Consider the following 20,588-nt stretch of genomic DNA (forward strand, 5'->3'; position numbering starts at 1 on the left):
ACCGTATGTCGTTTGTCGTGCTGGGTCAGGGGCTTTGTTGATTGACACTTTCCCTGTCCAATCACGTTGCGTCTTCTTGCATAGGCGGATAATAGCGTTCTGCCCAGCGTGTAATGGCGGGCAGGGAGGCCCAGTGCTGCTTAGAGAAATGGCGCGAACAGGGCAGACTCCAGCCGAGAACCGCTTTTCTAAAAACTCTTCTGTACAGATTCATTTTATAATAGAGCATTACAGGGCTGGGCCACTAGGGGGAGCTCACTGCATATGTATTTATACTAGTTTTATTAACACTCACTGAATGCCGTATAAAACTCCCCCTAGTGGAGAATGCAGGTAAACGCTGAGACTGAAGTACAAAAAACTGGAAAACTAAAGGGGAATCTGTAACTAAAATCAGCCTCTGTAGACGAGTGCTTGTCAGCAGATGCTAATTGTCCCATCTCAATATGTGCCACCAATCCAGAGAAAAAAAGCCTTTTTTATGTTATTAGACCCAGTGGCGTACCTAGGTCGTTTGGCACCTGGGATGGGTCCTTTCTCTGATTCCCCCCTCCCCCCCCCCCCCCCAAATACTTATAAAAAAATTGTATCCCCTCACAGTAGCATTGCCCTCATTGTACAACCTTCACAGTAGTTTTGTACAGATGTGTGCCCCCTCACAATAGTTATGCCCACATTGTGCCCTCTCAGAGTAGTTATGCCCTCTGTGCCCCTTTCACAGTAATAATCCCCATCGTGTCCTCTTCATAGTAATAATCCCGATTGTGTCCCCTTTATAGTAATAATGCCCACTGTGCCCCCTTCACAGTAATAATGCCCACTGTGCCCCCTTCATTGTAGTAATGCCCTCTGGCTCTGTGCCCCCTCCATAGTAGTAATGACCTTTGTGCCCTCAGCTGTTTGAAGAGAGGGCAGTGCTCATATGAGATCTGCTTTCTCTGTTCTGTTCACCTGCTCGCTGCAGCATTTACAGTGATGAGCAGGTAACAAAGCAGAGAAGGCAGCGCTCATATGGAAGAAAAAAAAGCGGACAACCCCTTTAAAGGGTTTCTGTCACCCCACAAAACTCTTTTTTTTTTTTTTTTGGATAGTTAGATTCCTTATAGGGCGATATAGGAGAATATAATAGTCTTACTTACTTTCATGCGGCCGATTCTTTATAAAACGAAGTTTTATAATATGTAAATCAGGGCTCTACCAGCAAGTCATTCGGCGCAGGCGCTCTGAGATGAGGAGGCTCGTCTCCTCAGTGCGCCTGCGCCGATGACATCACCGAAAGAGAAGACGTCATCGGCGCAGGCGCACTGAAGGAGTGCTGAGGAGACGAGCCTCCTCATCTCAGAGCGCCTGCGCCGAATGACCAGAGGCGCGCGATTTTTGAATTACTGACAGGGCCGGCCGGAGGAGGAGATCACGGCTGGCCCTGTCAATCAACACGGCGAGGGGGCGGATTGCTGCTGCAGCTACCAGCAAGTAGACGCCCTACTTGCTGGTAGAGCCCTCATTTACATATTATAAAACTTCGTTTTATAAAGAATCGGCCGCATGAAAGTAAGTAAGACTATTATATTCTCCTATATCGCCCTATAAGGAATCTAACTATCCAAAAAAAAAATAATGAGTTTTGTGGGGTGACAGAAACCCTTTAATGACATACTTGGAAAACATTACATACAGCGCTACAGAACATACAGGGTCATACAGCGCCACATATGTACCTCTTACATCCAATGACTTCTCTTCTCTGATGCAGATATTCTCTTTCCTCTTCTTCTCCTGTCAGACCAGACCACCATGGTGACTTCTTTCAGCCGCGCCTCATCTCTGTGGAACAGACATCTTACTTTACTACTTTTCTATCATCCTCCTCACCTTCTCAACACCCCATCCTGCCACCCCCAATACTGTATCCACTGTGCTCCCCAATACTTTCCTGCAGAAACAGTCCACCTGAAAATACTGGTACCACCCAGTTTTAAACCTCAGATCAGACCTCCATTAGACCTCCATGTAAGACCCTGACCCAATATCAGACCTCAGATAAGACCCCCATTAGACCTCCAGACCCCCATATCAGACCTTCAGACTCCCACTAGACCTCCAGACCCCCAATCAGACCCCCTTTAGACCCCCCAGTTAGAGCTCCAGACCCCCAATTAGACCTCCAGGCCCCCAATCACACTCCCGCCTGGCCCTGTGGCAGCACGTTAGGCACAGTTCATGGCTAGAAATCACCGGGCAGATGTAATCATGCATCTGCCCGGTGATCTCCAGCCATGTACTGGATGTGCTGCTGCGAGACCTTAGGGCCAGGTGTGAGGAAATCTATGCTACCTGGTCCTTTTAGTCAAAGCAGTGGGGGCACGCCTGGGGAGAGGACCCCAGCATAACGTAAACCGGACGGATCCGTTATGCAGGCCATAGACTTCTATTATAATGGAATAAATAACGGAATGCCTCTAAAGGCATTCTGTCATGGAATTGCATTATGGTCCGTGGTAACTCAGTAAATACCACAACACGAACCCGCACACGAACTTCAAAATATGAAATTCTCTCATCCCTAATCTTCTTGTATATATGAAATGGACAACCATAACCTGGGCATCTCCTGTATAATACAGGAGATGCCCAGGTTATACCAGCATGGTACATATCACTATATACAAAAAGATGTATAACATATACCAGCTGTAGATATATAAATATAAACAGGAGATGCCCAGGTTGTACCAGCATGCTCCATATCACTATATACAAGAAGAAGCCGCATACTTTAGTCACTCTCTAAGATGGCGCCGCTGCCTCCGTGTTGTTATTGCGCTGCTGAGTCCTCTTCCGGATGGAAAAAGGAGGAGGAGGAGGCGGCAGCAGCGCAGCAATATGGGTTAGGCGGTGCCCGCTTTCAGCCCCGCACAGAACGTCCTGATACAAGTGTCAAAACATGAAGCGCTATTGCACTGTCGCTGTGGGAGACAAGTATGGGCACTGCCATTGCGGTGAGCGGCACTAATTACTCACATATATTATGGGCCTCACAGGCAGGCCTCGGGCCTTGTATTTTAGACATGTGCTCTGAAGGAGCAGCCTCTATATTTTTCACCCATATGTTTTTTTTTCTTTGCTGCTGCAATGCTCTACTTTGTCACCAAGTTATGTATATACACTCAGGTCCATAAATATTGGGACATCGACACAATTCTAACATTTTTGGCTCTATACACCACCACAATGGATTTGAAATAAAACGAACAAGATGTACTTTAACTGCAGACTGTCAGCTTTAATTTGAGGGTATTTACATCCAAATCAGGTGAACGGTGTATGAATTACAACAGTTTGCATATGTGCCTCCCACTTGTTAAGGGACCAAAAGTAATGGGACAGTTGGCTCCTCAGCTGTTCCATGGCCAGGTGTGTGTTATTCCCTCATTATCCCAATTACAATGAGCAGATAAAAGGTCCAGAGTTCATTTCATGTGTGCTATTTGTATTTGGAATCTGTTGCTGTCAACTCTCAAGATGAGATCCAAAGAGCTGTCACTATCAGTGAAGCAAGCCATCATTAGGCTGAAAAAACAAAACAAACCCATCAGAGAGATAGCAAAAACATTAGGCGTGGCCAAAACAACTGTTTGGAACATTCTTAAAAAGAAGGAACGCATTGGTTAGCTCAGCAAAACCAAAAGACCCGGAAGACCACGGAAAACAACTGTGGTGGATGACCGAAGAATTCTTTCCCTGGTGAAGAAAACACCCTTGACAACAGTTAGCCAGATCAAGAACACTCTCCAGGAGGTAGGTGTATGTGTATCAAAGTCAACAATCAAGTCAAGACTTCAGCAGAGTGAATACAGAGGGTTCACCACAAGATGTAAACCATTGGTGAGCCTCAAAAACAGGAAGGCCAGATTAGAGTTTGCCAAACGACATCTAAAAAAGTCTTCACAGTTCTGGAACAACATCCTATGGGCAGATGAGACCAAGATCAACTTGTACCAGAGTGATGGGAAGGGATAAGTATGGAGAAGGAAAGGAACTGCTTATGATCCTAAGCATACCACCTCATCAGTGATGCATGGTGGTGGTAGTGTCATGGCGTGGGCATGTATAGCTGCCAATGGAACTGGTTCTCTTGTATTTATTGATGATGTGACTGCTGACAAAAGCAGCAGGATGAATTCTGAAGTGTTTCGGGCAATATCTGCTCATATTCAGCCAAATGCTTCAGAACTCATTGGACGCCGCTTCACAGTGCAGATGGACAATGACCCAAAGCGTACGGCAAAAGCAACCAAAGAGCTTTTTAAGGGAAAGAAGTGGAATGTTATGCAATGGCCAAGTCAATCACCTGACCTGAATCCGATTGACCATGCATTTCACTTGCTGAAGACAAAATTGAAGGGAAAATGCCCCAAGAACAAGCAGGAACTGAAGACCGTTGCAGTAGAGACCTGGCAGAGCATCACCAGGGATGAAACCCAGCGTCTGGTGATGTCTATGCGTTCCAGACTTCAGGCTGTAATTAACAGCAAAGGATTTGCAACCAAATATTAAAAAGTTAAAGTTTGATTTATGATTATTATTCTGTCCCATTACTTTTGGTCCCTTAACAAGTGGGAGGCACATATGCAAACTGTTGTAATTCCTGCACTGTTCACCTGATTTGGATGTAAATACCCTCAAATTAAAGCTGACAGTCTGCAGGTAAAGCGCATCTTGTTCGTTTCATTTCAAATCCATTGTGGTGGTGTATAGAGCCAAAAATGTTAGAATTGTGTTGATGTCCCAATATTTATGGACCTGACTGTATATGCTTGCTTCATAAAGTGTCTCCAGGTTACCCTGATGTCAGGATTTCTTGCCACCTAGTAGGAAGAACTGTTGCACATTTTTCATGATCAGATCATTTATATGTAAACTTTTTTTATTTTAAAGGTATTTTCAAAAATATATACTGTGGAGTTACATCACTCCAAATGAATAATTGAAAACATTTCTTTACATTTTTGAAAAATAATATGCATATATCCATTTATAACGATGACCAAGAACAGGGAAAATCTGGATCATGGTTGCCAGGTCTGAAATTCTAAATCTGGCAGAGACAAAAAAAAACAAAAAACACAAATAGCCAAAAAAATACTTTCATTATAGTCTTATGTCTACATTGGAATAGACTATATTGTGGTATATTTTCCTTACTTTAAACAGTTTAAATGTATATTGAGAAATTCCGTACTTGATGGGAAGATGACCATTTACCCTCCACATTAAAGTGGTTGTCCTTTTTCCGATATTGAACTTATCCTCAGGATAGATCATCACTATCAGATTGGTGAGGGTCCGACTCCCAGAACCCACGCCAATCACCTTTTTGAAAAGTCCACAGCACTGGTATGAGCGCTCTTCACTGTTTACCTGCTCGACATCGTAGCGGCGAGCAGTGTAATTACAGCTCCTCCACCCATTTCACTTTAATGGGATGGAATGTAACTACAACTTTTCCTTCCCATTTAAGTGAGTAGGATGGAGGAGCTGTAATTACACTGGTTGCTGCAATGTTGATGTCGAGCAGGTAAACTGTAAAGAGAACGAAGCGTTTATAGCATATGGGGTTTTGTTGCCTTTTCTTAGTAAAAAGTAAAAGAAGCCGCCCACTAGGAGGGGGAAGTGAAGACAGAAAGGATGCAACTGAAAGGCTTTTCTGGGGCCACAAGGGGGAGTAGCAGGCGGAATACTGTAATCCGGGGGAACCAAGGCACAGTATCAGACTCAGATTTGACCTCAACATCATCCTGCTGTGACTGAAAGTAGTAAGCCATCCAGTGCACAATGTCATCTTTGTCCTCAACAATAATGTGGCACCTATCGAAAGCAAGGGAGAACTGTGGCCTGCTACTACTTTTGGCTGGTGCTGCTACTGCTGATTGCACCACTACCAACATTCTGACTCTCGGATGATGAGGCATGGGTCTTTAGTTTTCCATTCTTCCATTTAGCAGACATTATATTATGAAGCCTATATAAATGTCGCAGGTTTGGTGCACAGATTATTAAGCAGTAGCAAAATTATTAGTGTTTTTTTCTGTAATTTATAGACAGAGGTGCAATTAAACAACAATCCCCTTCAATAAACACACTGCACACCGGTATTGACAATTTACAATGGTAATAATCCAGTTATTGAAGTACAATTTGTTTGCCGTAACTACACAGTATCTTGAAGTAATATAGCACGTTCACTAACACGGATTTACTAATGCTGTTATTGGAGTAAAATGTGTTTGCTGTAACTGCACAGTATCTTGAAGTAATAAAACATGTTAACTGAAATGGGTATATTAATGCGATTATTGCAGTAAAATGCATATTAAATAGCTGGCAGAATTGTTATCTTGATGTAATTGGATGCTATTAAAGGGTAATCCAACTTTAAACTTTTTTTTACAGACCCCTTCAGAGTGGCTGGACCCAAGGTGACGTTCATTCTTACCTGGTCCATACCTCCTGGCTCTGGTTCTATTGCTCCAAGGCCCTCTCCGCTGGTCCTGGGTCTCTTTGAAACAACATCCTGTTGTGTTTTTGTTTTTTTAACTTCTAACATACAGTACAGACCAAAAGTTTGGACACACCTTCTCATTCAAAAGTTTTCTTTATTTTCATGACTATGAAGGCATCAAAACTATGAATTAACACATGTGGAATTATATACATAACAAACAAGTGTGAAACAACTGAAAATATGTCATATTCTAGGTTCTTCAAAGTAGCCACCTTTTGCTTTGATTACTGCTTTGCACACTCTTGGCATTCTCTTGATGAGCTTCAAGAGGTAGTCCCCTGAAATGGTCTTCCAACAGTCTTGAAGGAGTTCCCAGAGATGCTTAGCACTTGTTGGCCCTTTTGCCTTCACTCTGCGGTCCAGCTCACCCCAAACCATCTCGTTTGGGTTCAGGTCCGGTGACTGTGGAGGCCAGGTCATCTGGCGCAGCACCCCATCACTCTCCTTCATGGTCAAATAGCCCTTACTTTCAAAGTTTTCCCAATTTTTCGGCTGACTGACTGACCTTCATTTCTTAAAGTAATGATGGCCACTCGTTTTTCTTTACTTAGCTGCTTTTTTCTTGCCATAATTCAAATTCTAACAGTCTATTCAGTAGGACTATCAGCTGTGTATCCACCTGACTTCTCCTCAATGCCAATGATGGTCCCAACCCCATTTATAAGGCAAGAAATCCCACTTATTAAACCTGACAGGGCACACCTGTGAAGTGAAAACCATTTCAGGGGACTACCTCTTGAAGCTCATCAAGAGAATGCCAAGAGTGTGCAAAGCAAAAGGTGGCTACTTTGAAGAACCTAGAATATGACATATTTTCAGTTGTTTCACACTTGTTTGTTATGTATATAATTCCACATGTGTTAATTCATAGTTTTGATGCCTTCAGTGTGAATCTACAATTTTCATAGTCATGAAAATAAAGAAAACTCTTTGAATGAGAAGGTGTGTCCAAACTTTTGGTCTGTACTGTATGTTAATTAAAATTTGCCTGATTTAAAGGGGTTATCCCAGCACTGTACCACACATGGATCCAGAGATCTCCCCATTCTTTGCTGTGCTAGATTTATATCAAACTGACAGCTGAAGGGGAGTGTCTTTTCTGCTGCAGCTAAGGGATCGTGTCCATGCTCTCCCTATCACAGCTCAGGCTACTTTCACACTGCCGTTTCTGGGTCCGCCTGTGAGATATGTTTCAAGGCTCTCACAAGCGGCCCAAAACGGATTAGTTCAGCCCCAATGCATTCTGAATGGATAAGGATCCGTTCAGAATGCATCAGTTTGGCTCCGTTCCGCCTCCATTCCGCTCTGGAGGTGGACACCAAAACACTGCTTGCAGCGTTTTTGTGTCCGCCTGGTGATGCGGAGCCAAACGGATCCGTCTTGACTTACAATGTAAGTCAATGGGGACGGATCCGTTTACATTGACACAATATGGTGCAATGGGGATGGATCCGTTTGACTTACACTTAGACTTAGATTTTTTTGGGACAGAATAATGCAGACGGATCCGTTCTGAACGGATACCAGCGTTTGCATTTATAGGTACGAATCCGTCTGGACAGATCCGCACCTAACGCAGGTGTGAAAGTAGCCTCAGAAGGCAGTTGAAAGATGAAACTGAGCATGTGCGGCCATCTCAGTGATTCGGACAAAGAAATAAGATACAGATACATTTAATTACATACAATTACAAAAGTATTCAGATTCAGGTGCTGGTTTGAAAACTTGAATATTTTTCATGGGACAACCCCTTTAAGAAATATCCAGATTTCCTTGATTCTATTACATAAATAGACTACATTGGATGCTTTGCTGTCATGACCAGACTTCCATTAGACATTCACCAACCTGTCATGTGTACAATCCTTGTATTGTTCCTATGCAATCAATGATAGCTCTCATATATAAAACGAGCCCTGTCACCTCCAAGTGTGTATCCCAATTACACAGAAGAGGCTGATACTGAAGGAGAGGACACTATCTCACCTGTAAGTGATTTTATTCTTAACCAATTTGATGTAAGTTTTATTAATGGATCACGTTAATAATAATGTTAAACATCTAATATCTAGAATCAATGTATGTTTTCCGGACAGAAATATACCTAAGGCACGATGCGTTTAGGGAAGGTCCACCCTACACATATTCTGACATGTTACTGAGACATTTTAGAAGACTTTATTGAAGATCTGTATATTGTCACCTATACCCCTTTATACACAGCGATACCGGTATATAGGGGTAAGGCTTGATGCACATGGCCCTGTCTGTATTTCAGTCTGCAAACAACATACGCATACCTTCAATGTGCATTTATATTTTCCTCATCCCCATCAATAGAAAGGACTCTTCCTGTCCTAAATGCGGGTAGGAATAGGGCATGTGAAGCACTGGTATAAGATTACTTTATGTATAGGCTTTTTACTTGGCTGCTATATGCTGGTCTTATTTGAGCACTGTACGGTGGTATGGCATTGTGCACATTGCTTTGTAAGCACCATGCAGTATATCATTTTACCAGTGTATAACAGGCTGAACTGGATGGAAAGATGTCTTTTTTCATCCTTATAAACTATGTTACTATGTATGGAGAACACACCGTACATGCGGAGTCACCCTCCATTCACTGCTATGGAGCTTCCGAAAAGAGCCAGGCACAGACCCTGCCAGTCCCATACCAGCGAATTGAGGGGTAGCAGTACATGCATTGCTTGTTCCCCATTCATTTTGGGACCCCGTTCTTGAGATAGAAGCAGTTTCCAGAAGTGGGACCTGCACCTATTGGACGCTTGTGGAATATCCTATCGATAAGCATACATGTCCCAGATGGAAATACTACTCACTTTAATACCTTATTAACACAGCAAGAAAATTTAGACTAGCACAAGTCACAGGTTATCCATAAAGCTAGCATGCAGACTGCAAACTAAATATGTATGACAGCACACAGTTATACATGCAAACAATAGAACTAGGGATTATTTCAGATTAGTGTTACTATACATGAAAAATGGAAGCGGTTCGCGCACATATTTGATTAAACGTGTGTCGGGCCCATATACCAACGTCAAGGTGGCTTCTGCAGATGGGTACCTAACACTAACAGAACTGCCTCTGCTGAGCCTAACCTAAGCCTACAATGTGCAGTGAGTTTTGGAGGGTAGCTCCCTCCTTTAGATTAAGCACTCCCTGCCCATCTGCCCAAGGCTCCTCAGCAAGGTATAAATATAGTGGCTTCCTACCACCGCCCTGAACATTGTAGGCTTAGGTTAGGCCCCGGAGAGGCAGTTCTGTTAGTGTTAGGTACCCGTCTGCAGAAGCCACCTTGATGTTGCTAGATGGGCCCGACACGTGTGACCAAGAATGTGCGCGAAGCATAGTAGGTATAGTGCCACTGTAATCCAAATTGATCCAACTTTCTTTTGTTTGCATGTAAAACAGTGTGCTGCCATATGTATTTTGTTTGCTGCTTTAGAGTGCATTCACACGACCGTAAGTGTTTTGCGGTCCGCAAATTGCGGATCCACAAAACACGGATACATGGCCGGCGCTATATAGAAAATGCCTATTCTTGTCCACAACCGCGGACAAGAATAGGACATGCTCCATCATTTTTGTGGGGCCGCGGAACGGAACAACGGATGCGGACAACACACGGTGTGCTGTCCACATCTTTTGCGGCCCCATTGAAATAAATGGGTCCGCACCCGTTCCGCAAAATTTCGGAATGGATGCAGATCCATTTATACGGTCGTGTGAATGCACCCTTATTCACACGTCAGTGTTTGGTCAGTAATTTCCATCAGTGATTTTGAGCCAAAACCAGGTGTGGGTCTAAACACAGAACAGATGCAGATCTTTCCATTATACCAGGGGACTGCAACCTTTAAGACATAAAGAGCCACTTGGACCCGTTTCCGAAGGAAAAAAAAAACTGGGAGCCGCAAAACCATTGCGACATTTAAAACAAATATAACTGCATATATTGTTTCTTACCTTAATGCTATATACAGGATCGTGCAGTCAGCTGTCAATCTGCAAATTAATAGCTAATTAAAATATTTAATTTACCAGACCCCCCCCCAATCATGTGCCAGTAATACCAGACCCTCCCAATCATGTGCCAGTAATACCAGACCCCCCTCCAATCATGTGCCAGTAATACCAGACCCCCCCCCAATCATGTGCCAGTAATACCAGACCCCCCCAATCATGTGCCAGTAATACCAGACCCCCCCAATCATGTGCCAGTAGTAATACCAGACCCCCCCCAATCATGTGCCACTATACCAGACCCCCCCAATCATGTGCCAGTAGTAATACCAGACCCCCCCCAATCATGTGCCAGTAGTAATACCAGACCCCCCCCCCATCATGTGCCAGTAATTCCAGGGCCCCCCAAAATTCCCCAATCATGTGCCAGTATAATACCAGGGGCCCCCCATTATGTGCCAGACTGCCAGTAAAAAAAAATAAAAAAATTAACACTTATACTTACCTCTTTGGAGCGATGCGATGCAGGCCTCTTCCGGCCTGTGTCCCGACTCCAGCGCTGTATGGCTCAGGCGGCGCGATGACGTCATTGCGCCGCCTAAGCCGGCCTCTGATAGGCTGCCGGCCTAGTAGTGCCGGCAGCCTATCAGAGGAACAGGAAAGGGACACACCTCCCTGCCCTGCTCCTCCGCACAGCCTTCTGTTTGTATCGCTCTCCTGAGGACGGCGATACAAACAGATCACTATGGAGATGAGCGCTTCGCTTCCACAAAGGAAGCTCTCATCTCAGTGCCTGCCCAGCTGCCGGAGCCACGGCAAAGGTTCAAAAGAGCCGCGGGTTGCCGACACCTGCATTATACCTTATGTAGAAATGCCCCTGTGCCCCCTTATTAATAAAGACCTCTGTGCCCCCTTCATAGTAATAAAGACCTCTGTGCCCCCTCCATAGTAATAAAGTCCTCTGTGGCCCCTCCATAGTAATAAAGTCCTCTGTGCCCCCTCCATAGTAATAAAGTTCTCTGTGCGCCCTCCATAGTAATAAAGTCCTCTGTGCGTCCTCCATAGTAATAAAGTCCTCTGTGCCCCCTCCATAGTAATAAAGTCCTCTGTGCCCTCTCCATAGTAATAAAGTCCTATGTGCGCCCTCCATAGTAATAAACTTCTCTGTGCGCCCTCCATAGTAATAAAGTCCTCTGTGCGTCCTCCATAGTAATAAAGACCTCTCTGCCTCCTCCATAGTAATAAAGTCCTCTGTGCCCCCTCCATAGTATTAAAGTTCTCTGTGCCCCCTCCAAAGTAATAAGACCTCTGTGCCCCCTCCATAGTAATAAAGACCTCTGTGCCCCCTCCATAGTAATAAAGACCTCTGTGCCCCCTCCATAGTAATAAAGACCTCTCTGCCCCCTCCGTAGTAAAAAAGTGCTCTGTGCCTCCTCCATAGTATTAAAGTCCTCTGTGCCCCCTCCAAAGTAATAAGACCTCTGTGCCCCCTCCATAGTAATAAAGTCCTCTGTGCCCCCTCCATAGTAATAAGACCTCTGTGCCCCCTTCATATTAATAAATACCTCTGTGCCCCCTCCATAGTAATAAAGACCTCTGTGCCCCCTCCATAGTAATAAAGACCTCTGTGCCCCCTCCATGGTAATAAAGACCCTGTGCCCCCTACATAGTAATAAAGTTCTCTGTGCCCCCTTCATAGTAATAAAGTCCTTTGTGCCCTCTCCATAGTAATAGTCCTTTGTGCCCCCTCCATAGTAATAAAGTCCTTTGTGCCCTCTCCATAGTAATAAAGTCCTTTGTGCCCTCTCCATAGTAATAAAGTCCTCTGTGCCCCCTCCATAGTAATAAAGACCTCTGTGCCCCCATAAAGTCCTTTGTGACCCCTATGTATTAAAAACTAAAAAAACACAATACCTACTCACCTTGTCCCGTTCCTGAAGCTCACAGTCCTCTCTTCCCTGCAGGCATAGATCGCTCTGCAGCACGGTGTGGACGGAGCTTATGCAGATTTGCGGGCTGCAGGCTTCTCCCACACAGGCCGGCAGCGCGATCTGTGCCTGCAGGCTGAATGGTGGAGCAGGGAGAAGTCTTCCTGCTTCACCATTCTTTCCGCAGCCAGCCTGAAGTAGGGGAAGAGCGCGGGGAGCTGAGCGTTGAGTGACAGGACCCAGCTCCCTTCGCTCCAGCAATGAGCGCTTCCATCTGTATTGGTGGAAGCGCTCATTGCGTCTGGCAGCTGTGCTGTGGGCCCCCGCAGGAGCTGTGGGCCCCATCACTTGCCCGGGTATGCCAGGTTCTGACGCTGGCCTTGGTGTGATCCACATGCAGATCACTGCTAATTGCATTGCCATTCCTGTACTTGCCGAGCTACACCTTTTGGGTCCATTCACACGTCCATATGTGTTTTGCGGATCTGCAAATCACGGACACCAGTAATGTGCTTTCCGCATTTTGCGGACTGCACATCACCTGCACTCTCATAGAAAATGCCTTTTCTTGTCCGCAATTACGGACAAGAATAGGACATGTTCTATTTTATTGCAGAACAGAAGTGCGGATCTGGAAGTGCGGATACGCAAATGCGGACAGCACATTCCGGCCCCATTTAAAAAAGAATGAGTTCGCATCTGTTCCGCAATTGCGGAACAGATGCGGACCCATTTTGCGGATGAGTGAATGGACCCTTACTTGTCATTGTTTCAGATGGCAAGTACACATGCAGCCCAGCAATTAGTGGTAATCCACATGGAGACCCCCCCACCCCCGGCCGGCACCCTTGAAGTGTTATTGGAGCTCAGTGCAGTGGTATTAATAGGTGTGTAATCCATTATTTTCTATGTTGTTTTATATATCAATCTCTGTAGCAGCTCAGAAAAGAGAATCATTGTCCTTAAAAATAAAGCACACAAAGCCCTCTCTGACCATATGAGATATGGGGATTATTGTGCAGAAGTGGGATTTGATTGCCAAGTATGCATGTAATAGGCCAACTGCATTCTGTAAAGCATCTGTCCCTATTAGAAGCAAACATGACTGTCTCTTTTGTTTTACACAAAGGAGAAGACCGGCACTCGCTAAAATAGATGCAATGCTTCTTTTTATTGCCACATGGAGGAACCAAGTTACTTTAGCAAGTGCCGGTCTTCTCCTTTGTGTATTTGCGAGACGCCGACCCTGACACGTGCACCGTGCATAAATAGTGGAGTGCCGGCTATTTCACTTTGTTGATTTGTCTCTTTTGTTTTGTGACCTCTCCTGAAGATATCAGGACTGTCACGACCAGAGGACACTTAGCCTGATCCACAGGTGCATCTGACACGACACATAGCATGTTGTGATGAATCCCAGCCAGGACAGATGCTACTAGAATGCTATTCTCTCAGTCATGTGCTTGTCATCCTTCAAAACATGTTTGCTGTAGTGATCACACCCCTGCTGCTTTTCCTTTAGGATCTTAGACTAATGTAGGTTAGTTATAGGAAAATATTTATAGATAGTATTAGTTATTCCAGATATTACTAAGAATATCTTGTGTGGTAAAGTTTATGGTAAAGTCCTGGAAGGGGTGTATATCCCACCCAGTTTCCTCAACTGGGTGAGGTAAGTAAAATCCAGGAAGATGACGCTGGCATCAGCAAACGTAGTTGCTGGAGCTATTTTTTGTTAAAGTTCAAGGGCTGGATTTTATTTGGACTGGGAAGGTAGATTTGGTAGTGGGACCTCCCCAGTCCACCCCCATTCCAGGGCTTGTTTTTCCCTAGCCTGAGGGATCCCCAGGTGTAGTTCAGCTGGGATCGTTAGGGGAAAATAAAAGCACATCCCAAGCTGTCAGTCTGAGAAGGAGTTATGCCTGGAAAAAGCCTAGGAAGCTGGCTGCCTTGCTGGCTAGGGAAGCCTGATTCTCCGTGTGTGACCTGCGCTCAATAGGTGAGCTAGAAACAAATTTGTATTAGAGCCCAGACGGGCAGAAGTTTATTTTGTTTGGTTTATGTTTTGGTGATGCTGGAACCTCATCTTACCCAGTGAGTTATAACTGGGTTCGCCTGTAATTGCCAAAGTGCCATAAAATAAAGCGTCGTTTGGACTTTTATCCTGTTGTCTGTGAAGGAATCTGTCATTGCCACCCTGCTGGAGGCCCAGCAGCAGGAAACCAATCGGTTGCTGTTGGAGCAGATTGCTGCATTGAGAGAGACTGTTGTAGCTCCAGCCCAACGAATGGAGGTAAGCCCCCAGAGACTTTTAATGTAAGGAGGGCTGTGCAACGGGCCTTGCAAAAGTTAACGCCTGATGACGACATCGAGGCCTACCTCACCGTGTTTGAGAGAGTGGCGGAGAGAGAGAGACTGCCAGTAGCAGAGTGGGCAGAGGTCCTTGCACCCTTTCTGTCCGGTGAACCACAAAAGGCCTACTATGACCTCAGAGAGCAGGATGTCCTGGACTATGCCAAATTAAAAATGGAGGTCCTCACTCGCTTGGGTGTTACACCGGCGGTTCATGCCTGGAGGGTCCACATGTGGAGCTACACCATGGACAAGCCTGCCCAATCTCAGATGTATGACCTCATCCATCTCGTATGGAAGTGGCTAGAACCTGAGTCCTCTACACTGGCCCAGATTGTGGAGAAAGTGGTGGTGGCTTATTATTTCAGAGCCCTCCCTGCGGAGCTACAATGGTGGGTCGGAAATTGAGACCCCCAAACTGCTGACCAGCTCATCAACCTGGTGGAAAAATTCCTGCCGACTGAAGACTACCTCTGTGATGTCCTGGCCGCACCAACACCTCTCCGGAGTGTCAGACCCGTGTCATCTGTGGGTAAGAGAGTTACGGCTGTTGGGGGTGTGTGGAAGGGTGCAAGAGGGAGAGAGGCTCTAGAGGTTGGGCGTAGGCATAAGACTGAGTCCCACGGGCAGTCTGGTCCCGCAGAGGTCTTTCCACCGAGGAGACCTGGGATGCTCCAGTGCTGTAAGTGGGGACACATTGCTGCCCATTGCCCTCTTACCTCAGAGCCCATGGAGTGTGAGGGTAGCCGGAGACAGTCGCAGTTTGTGCTGCCTCCTCAGGATTAGAGACTGAGCTGCAGATATGTACTATGGTGGTAAATGACTGCTCCGTCACCTTAGTGCATGTCAGCTTCATGGCTGGGAACTATGTGCTGGACAAAAGCATAAATGTGCTGTGCATCTACGGGGATGCCAAGTCTTACCCGGTGGCTTGGGTTAAGTTGGTGACTCCGGCTGGAACTACTGTGACATATGAAGTCGGGGTGGTCAAAAGACTTATGCAGGATGTGATATTGGGCCGGGACTTCCCATTGTTTTGGAAGTTATGGATGAAGAAACTCCTGCAGAATCTGTGCCTTCCCCTTTAAATGGTCATTTCAGTGAACTGCACATTGAAATCAATGGTTCAAATGAAATGCATAGTGAAAATATAGGGTTATGTGAAATACATGATGATGATGACACTTTTCCATTGCAGGTGTTAGCTGGGGAAGAAGAAGTTCCCCATCTGGGCAAAATGTGTTGGATAGAGATAAGCGAATTTCCGTTTATGAAATTTGTTCACACTTCGTTTGTTGGTTAAAAGTGAATTGCGTTATGGATTCCGTTACCACGGACCATAACGCAATTCTATAACAATGCATTTAGAGGCATTTCGTTATTCATTCCGTCATAATAGAAGTCTATGGGCTGCAAAACAGATCCGTCCCATTTCCGTTATGCAGGAGAGGACTCCCCTGCATAACGGAAATGGGACTGATCCGTTTTGCAGGCCATAGACTTCTGTTATGATGGAATGAATAACGGAATAGAATTGTGTTATGGTAACGTATCTGTGGTAACGGAATGCATAATGCAATTCACCTTTAACCAACAACGAAGTGTGAACGAATTTCAAAATATCAAATTCGCTTATCTCTAGTGTTAGACTTAGAAGTGTCTCAGGCTAACTTTGGTACTGACTGAGCAATTGAGAGATCCCACTCTTGTGAATGCTCAAGGAAACATTACTGTGTTAGATGGTGTACCACAGGAACCAGAAGCTGACCAGAAATTTCGGCATTTTGCCATGAATGGAAACCTAGTGTGTCGAGTTACCAAATGCAATAACGAAATTGTGGGGCAGCTTCTGGTACCAAAACCCTACCGAGGTATGGTACTAGACCTACCACATAACCATGTACTTGGGGGTCATTTGGGGACTAGCAGAACACAGAAGAGGGTACTACAAAGGTTTTACTGGCCTGGAGTGTATGAGAAAGTAAAATCATACTGCGAGTCGTGCCCCACTTGTCACATAAGTGCCCCGGCATCACACTTCCGTAGTCCCTTGGTACCTCTTCCCATCATTGAGGTACATTTGAAAGAATTGCTATGGATTTGTTGGGTCCCATTTTCAAGTCGACTAGGGGACACCAATACATTTTGGTCATATTGGACTATGCCACTTGGTACCCGTAAGCAGTTCCCCTATGAAATATGGCGTCCAAAAATATTGCCAGGTAATTATTTCACATGTTTTCCCGCCGCACAGGGATACCTAAGGAGATTTTTACTGACCAGGGTACACCCTTTATGTCTAAGGTGATGAAGGAACTATGCAAATTGTTCATAATCGCCCACATTCGTACATCTGTGTATCAACCCCAGACAGACGGGTTGGTCGAGAGATTCAACAAGACCCTGAAGCAGATGTTGAAAAAAAAGGTAGAAAAGGATGGTCGGGACTGGGACTGCCTCCTACCCTACCTTATGTTTTCTATCAGAGAGTTGCCCCTGGCTTCTACAGGGTTTTCACTGTTTGAGTTAGTATATGGCCATTACCCAAGGGGTTTACTAGATGTGGCCAAAGAAACCTCGGAGACCAAGGCTACTCCCTACAAAAGCATCATCGAGCATGTGGCTCAAATGCAAGACCGGATAGCGACCGTGATGCCCATAGTTAAAGAGTATCTGCAAAGAGCTCAGAAGGCTCAAAGCAGAATTTATAACAGATTTGTCAGGGTAAGGCACTTTAATCCCGGGGACAGGATGCTAATTTTATCGCCCACTGTAGAAAGTAAGTTTCTGGCAAAGTGTCAGGGTCCCTACGAGATTGTGGAAAAAGTGGGCGAGGTGAAGTATAAGGTGCACCAACCAGGAAGGAGAAAACCCTTTCAGATTTACCACGTAAATCTGATCAAGCTGTGGAAAGATCGTGAATCCTTGGTGGCCACACAGACCATTATTAAGGAGGTGTCGCAACCAATTCCCCTGGTAAAAATTTGTGAGGCACTGTCAGTGCACCAGAAACAAGAAGTAAAGGAGTTTCTGCTGAAAAATAGAAGGAGGTTTTGTGATCTATCAGGCCGTACCCACCTGATAAAACATCACGTGAGAACTGAGCCCCACAGTAAGGTGAATCTAAAGCCCTACAGAATACCAGAAGCACGCAGAAAAGCGGTATCCTCTGAGGTCAGGCGCATGCTTGAATTAGTGGTCATTGAGGAATTTACCAGTGAGTGATCGAATCCTATTGTACTAATCCCGAAGCCCAATGGCACTTGGAGGTTCTGTAATTATTTTCAGAAGCTAAATGAGGTGTCAAAATTTGATGCGTACCCCATGCCCAGAGTAGATGAGCTGATTGAGAGGCTTGGGAAAGCAAGGTACATCACGACCCTTGACCTTACAAAGGGTTATTGGCAGATACCATTGTCAGGTGAGGCTAAAGAAAAGACGGCATTCTCCACCCTAGAGGGGCTGTTTCAGTACACAGTGATGCCATTCGGGTTACATGGAGCCCCTGCTATACTTCTGAGGTTGATGGACCTCATCTTGAGGCCAAATCGTAACTATGCTGCCGCATACCTTGATAATATAATTTTTTCACCTGATTGGAAAAGTCACCTCTGGAAAGTACAGACCGTGATAGACTCCATTAGTGATGCTGGCCTAACCATAAACCCTGAGAAGTGTGCAGTAGGTCTAGAGGAAGCAAAATACCTGGTCTACATTGTAGGTAAAGGGCTGGTTAAACCCCAGGTCAATAAAGTAGAGGCAATTCAGAACTGGCCTAAGCCCTTAACGAAAAAACAAGTCAAGGCCTTCCTTGGCATACCTGGGTATTACCGCCGGTTCGTACCGAATTTTGCCTCGATGGCAGCACCATTGACTGACTTAACGAAAGGCCCTAAGTAAAGTAATGGTGAAGTGGACCCCAGAGGCAGAAAAGGCTTTTCAGAGCCTAAAGTCTGCACTCGGACAACAGCCAGTGCTCATTTTCCCGGATTTCGGAAAAGAGTTTCTGGTCCAGACTGATGCGTCTGATACAGGCTTGGGAGCGGTCCTGTCACAAGTGGTAAATAGGGAGGAGCACCCAGTGATGTACCTAAGCAGAAAACTGACCCCAGCAGAAAAAATTACCCTATAGTGGAACGAGAGTGTCTGGCCTTTAAATGGGCTCTGGAGTCTCTGAAATATTATCTGCTGGGTAGAAAATTTGTGTTGGTGACAGACCATGTTTGCCTGGATGAAGCAAAAAAAGGAGAAAAAAGCAAGAGTGACAAGGTCGTTTCTACCCTTGCAAAATTTCAATTTCAAGGTAGAGCATAGGTCGGGATAATTGCAGGGTAATGCGAATGCTTTGTCCAGGATACATTGCATGTTTACACCAATAATGAAGGCCCAATACCGCAACCAAATAACCTATTGCTTTTATCTAGTTAAACCCATGCCTATGGTAAAAATACAATACATATAACCTACAAAAAAGTTAACAGACCGCATGAAATACAAAAGATTTTTATTACATACAATAAATGACATCACAAAACAAAAACAAGTGCAGGGACAAGGCGACATCACAGAGGGAGAACACGCTGGTAATATCCTCACTGCTCCACAAGTTGATTGGTAGGTAAAGTGCAAGTGCAAATATACAAATAATACAAATATCAAAGACAGGACATATTACCCATGCTGGGTTTCCTCCGGGATGGCAACCCCGACGCGCGTTTTCGGCGAACCTTTGTCTGGGGGTGGCGTCATCACTGCAAGGCTCACAATAAATATCCCCATCAACCAATCACAATAAACTGTGCAAGCGTGCACACCTGGGCCAATGAATAATAGTGAATCGCATCTTAGGGATGCGAGGCATCACATGACTCCTTGGTCATGTGACCCACATCGCGTCAGGTGATGACATCGGCACATCCCGTGAGATTGTCGGGGATAGTACCCGTGGCATCAAATTATAAATAGCGCATGCGCAGGCCTGCATAACAGCGCTGCAAAGAGAAAAAACACTGAAGGGGCAAAACAATTAATATTAGTGCAAGAACAGGCATTGTAATATCCCAATACCGGCATATGACAACAAGTGATATAATATATATTATGCAAAACATAAATCACGGCCATGAACATCAATTGTGAAAAAACGCATCACACTTATGTGAACAAGGTGAATCACTTAGACTATAAAAAACTCAAACAATTAATTGTGTGTGTGCAAAAAGGAGAAGAAAAAAAACAGAAGAAAAAAGAACCATGATGATGACATGAAATAATAAAGTAATTGAAAATTATTGTGCAATATAGTGATGATGAGGTAAAATATGTGAATGCGATAAAATGATGTAATCATAATGAATTAATAAATTAAATATCATGATAAGTGGTAGACACATATTAGAGTGATGAAAAATATAGTTGCCATGATTTTGTAGGTTATATGTATTGTATATTTACCATAGGCATGGGTTTAACTAGATAAAAGCAATAGGTTATTTGGTTGCGGTATTGGGCCTTCATTATTGGTGTAGTCTTTGATAGTCTGTTGTTTTTACAGATTTGGCTACCGCTAAAATTATGGATTTTAAAGCCAGAGAGCAATCCTGGCTTTCGTCACTTGATGTTATGTTTAACGAAGCCGGTGCAGGAGGAGTTGCTGACCTGGGAAATGCCAGGGAGACACAGGCCATTTTAAACAATCTGTTACACAGACGAACCAAAACTTGGCGGAACAGAGTTTTTGGGGAGAGGTA

Source organism: Bufo bufo, chromosome 1, assembly GCF_905171765.1.
Source record: "Bufo bufo chromosome 1, aBufBuf1.1, whole genome shotgun sequence".
NCBI lineage: Eukaryota > Metazoa > Chordata > Amphibia > Anura > Bufonidae > Bufo > Bufo bufo.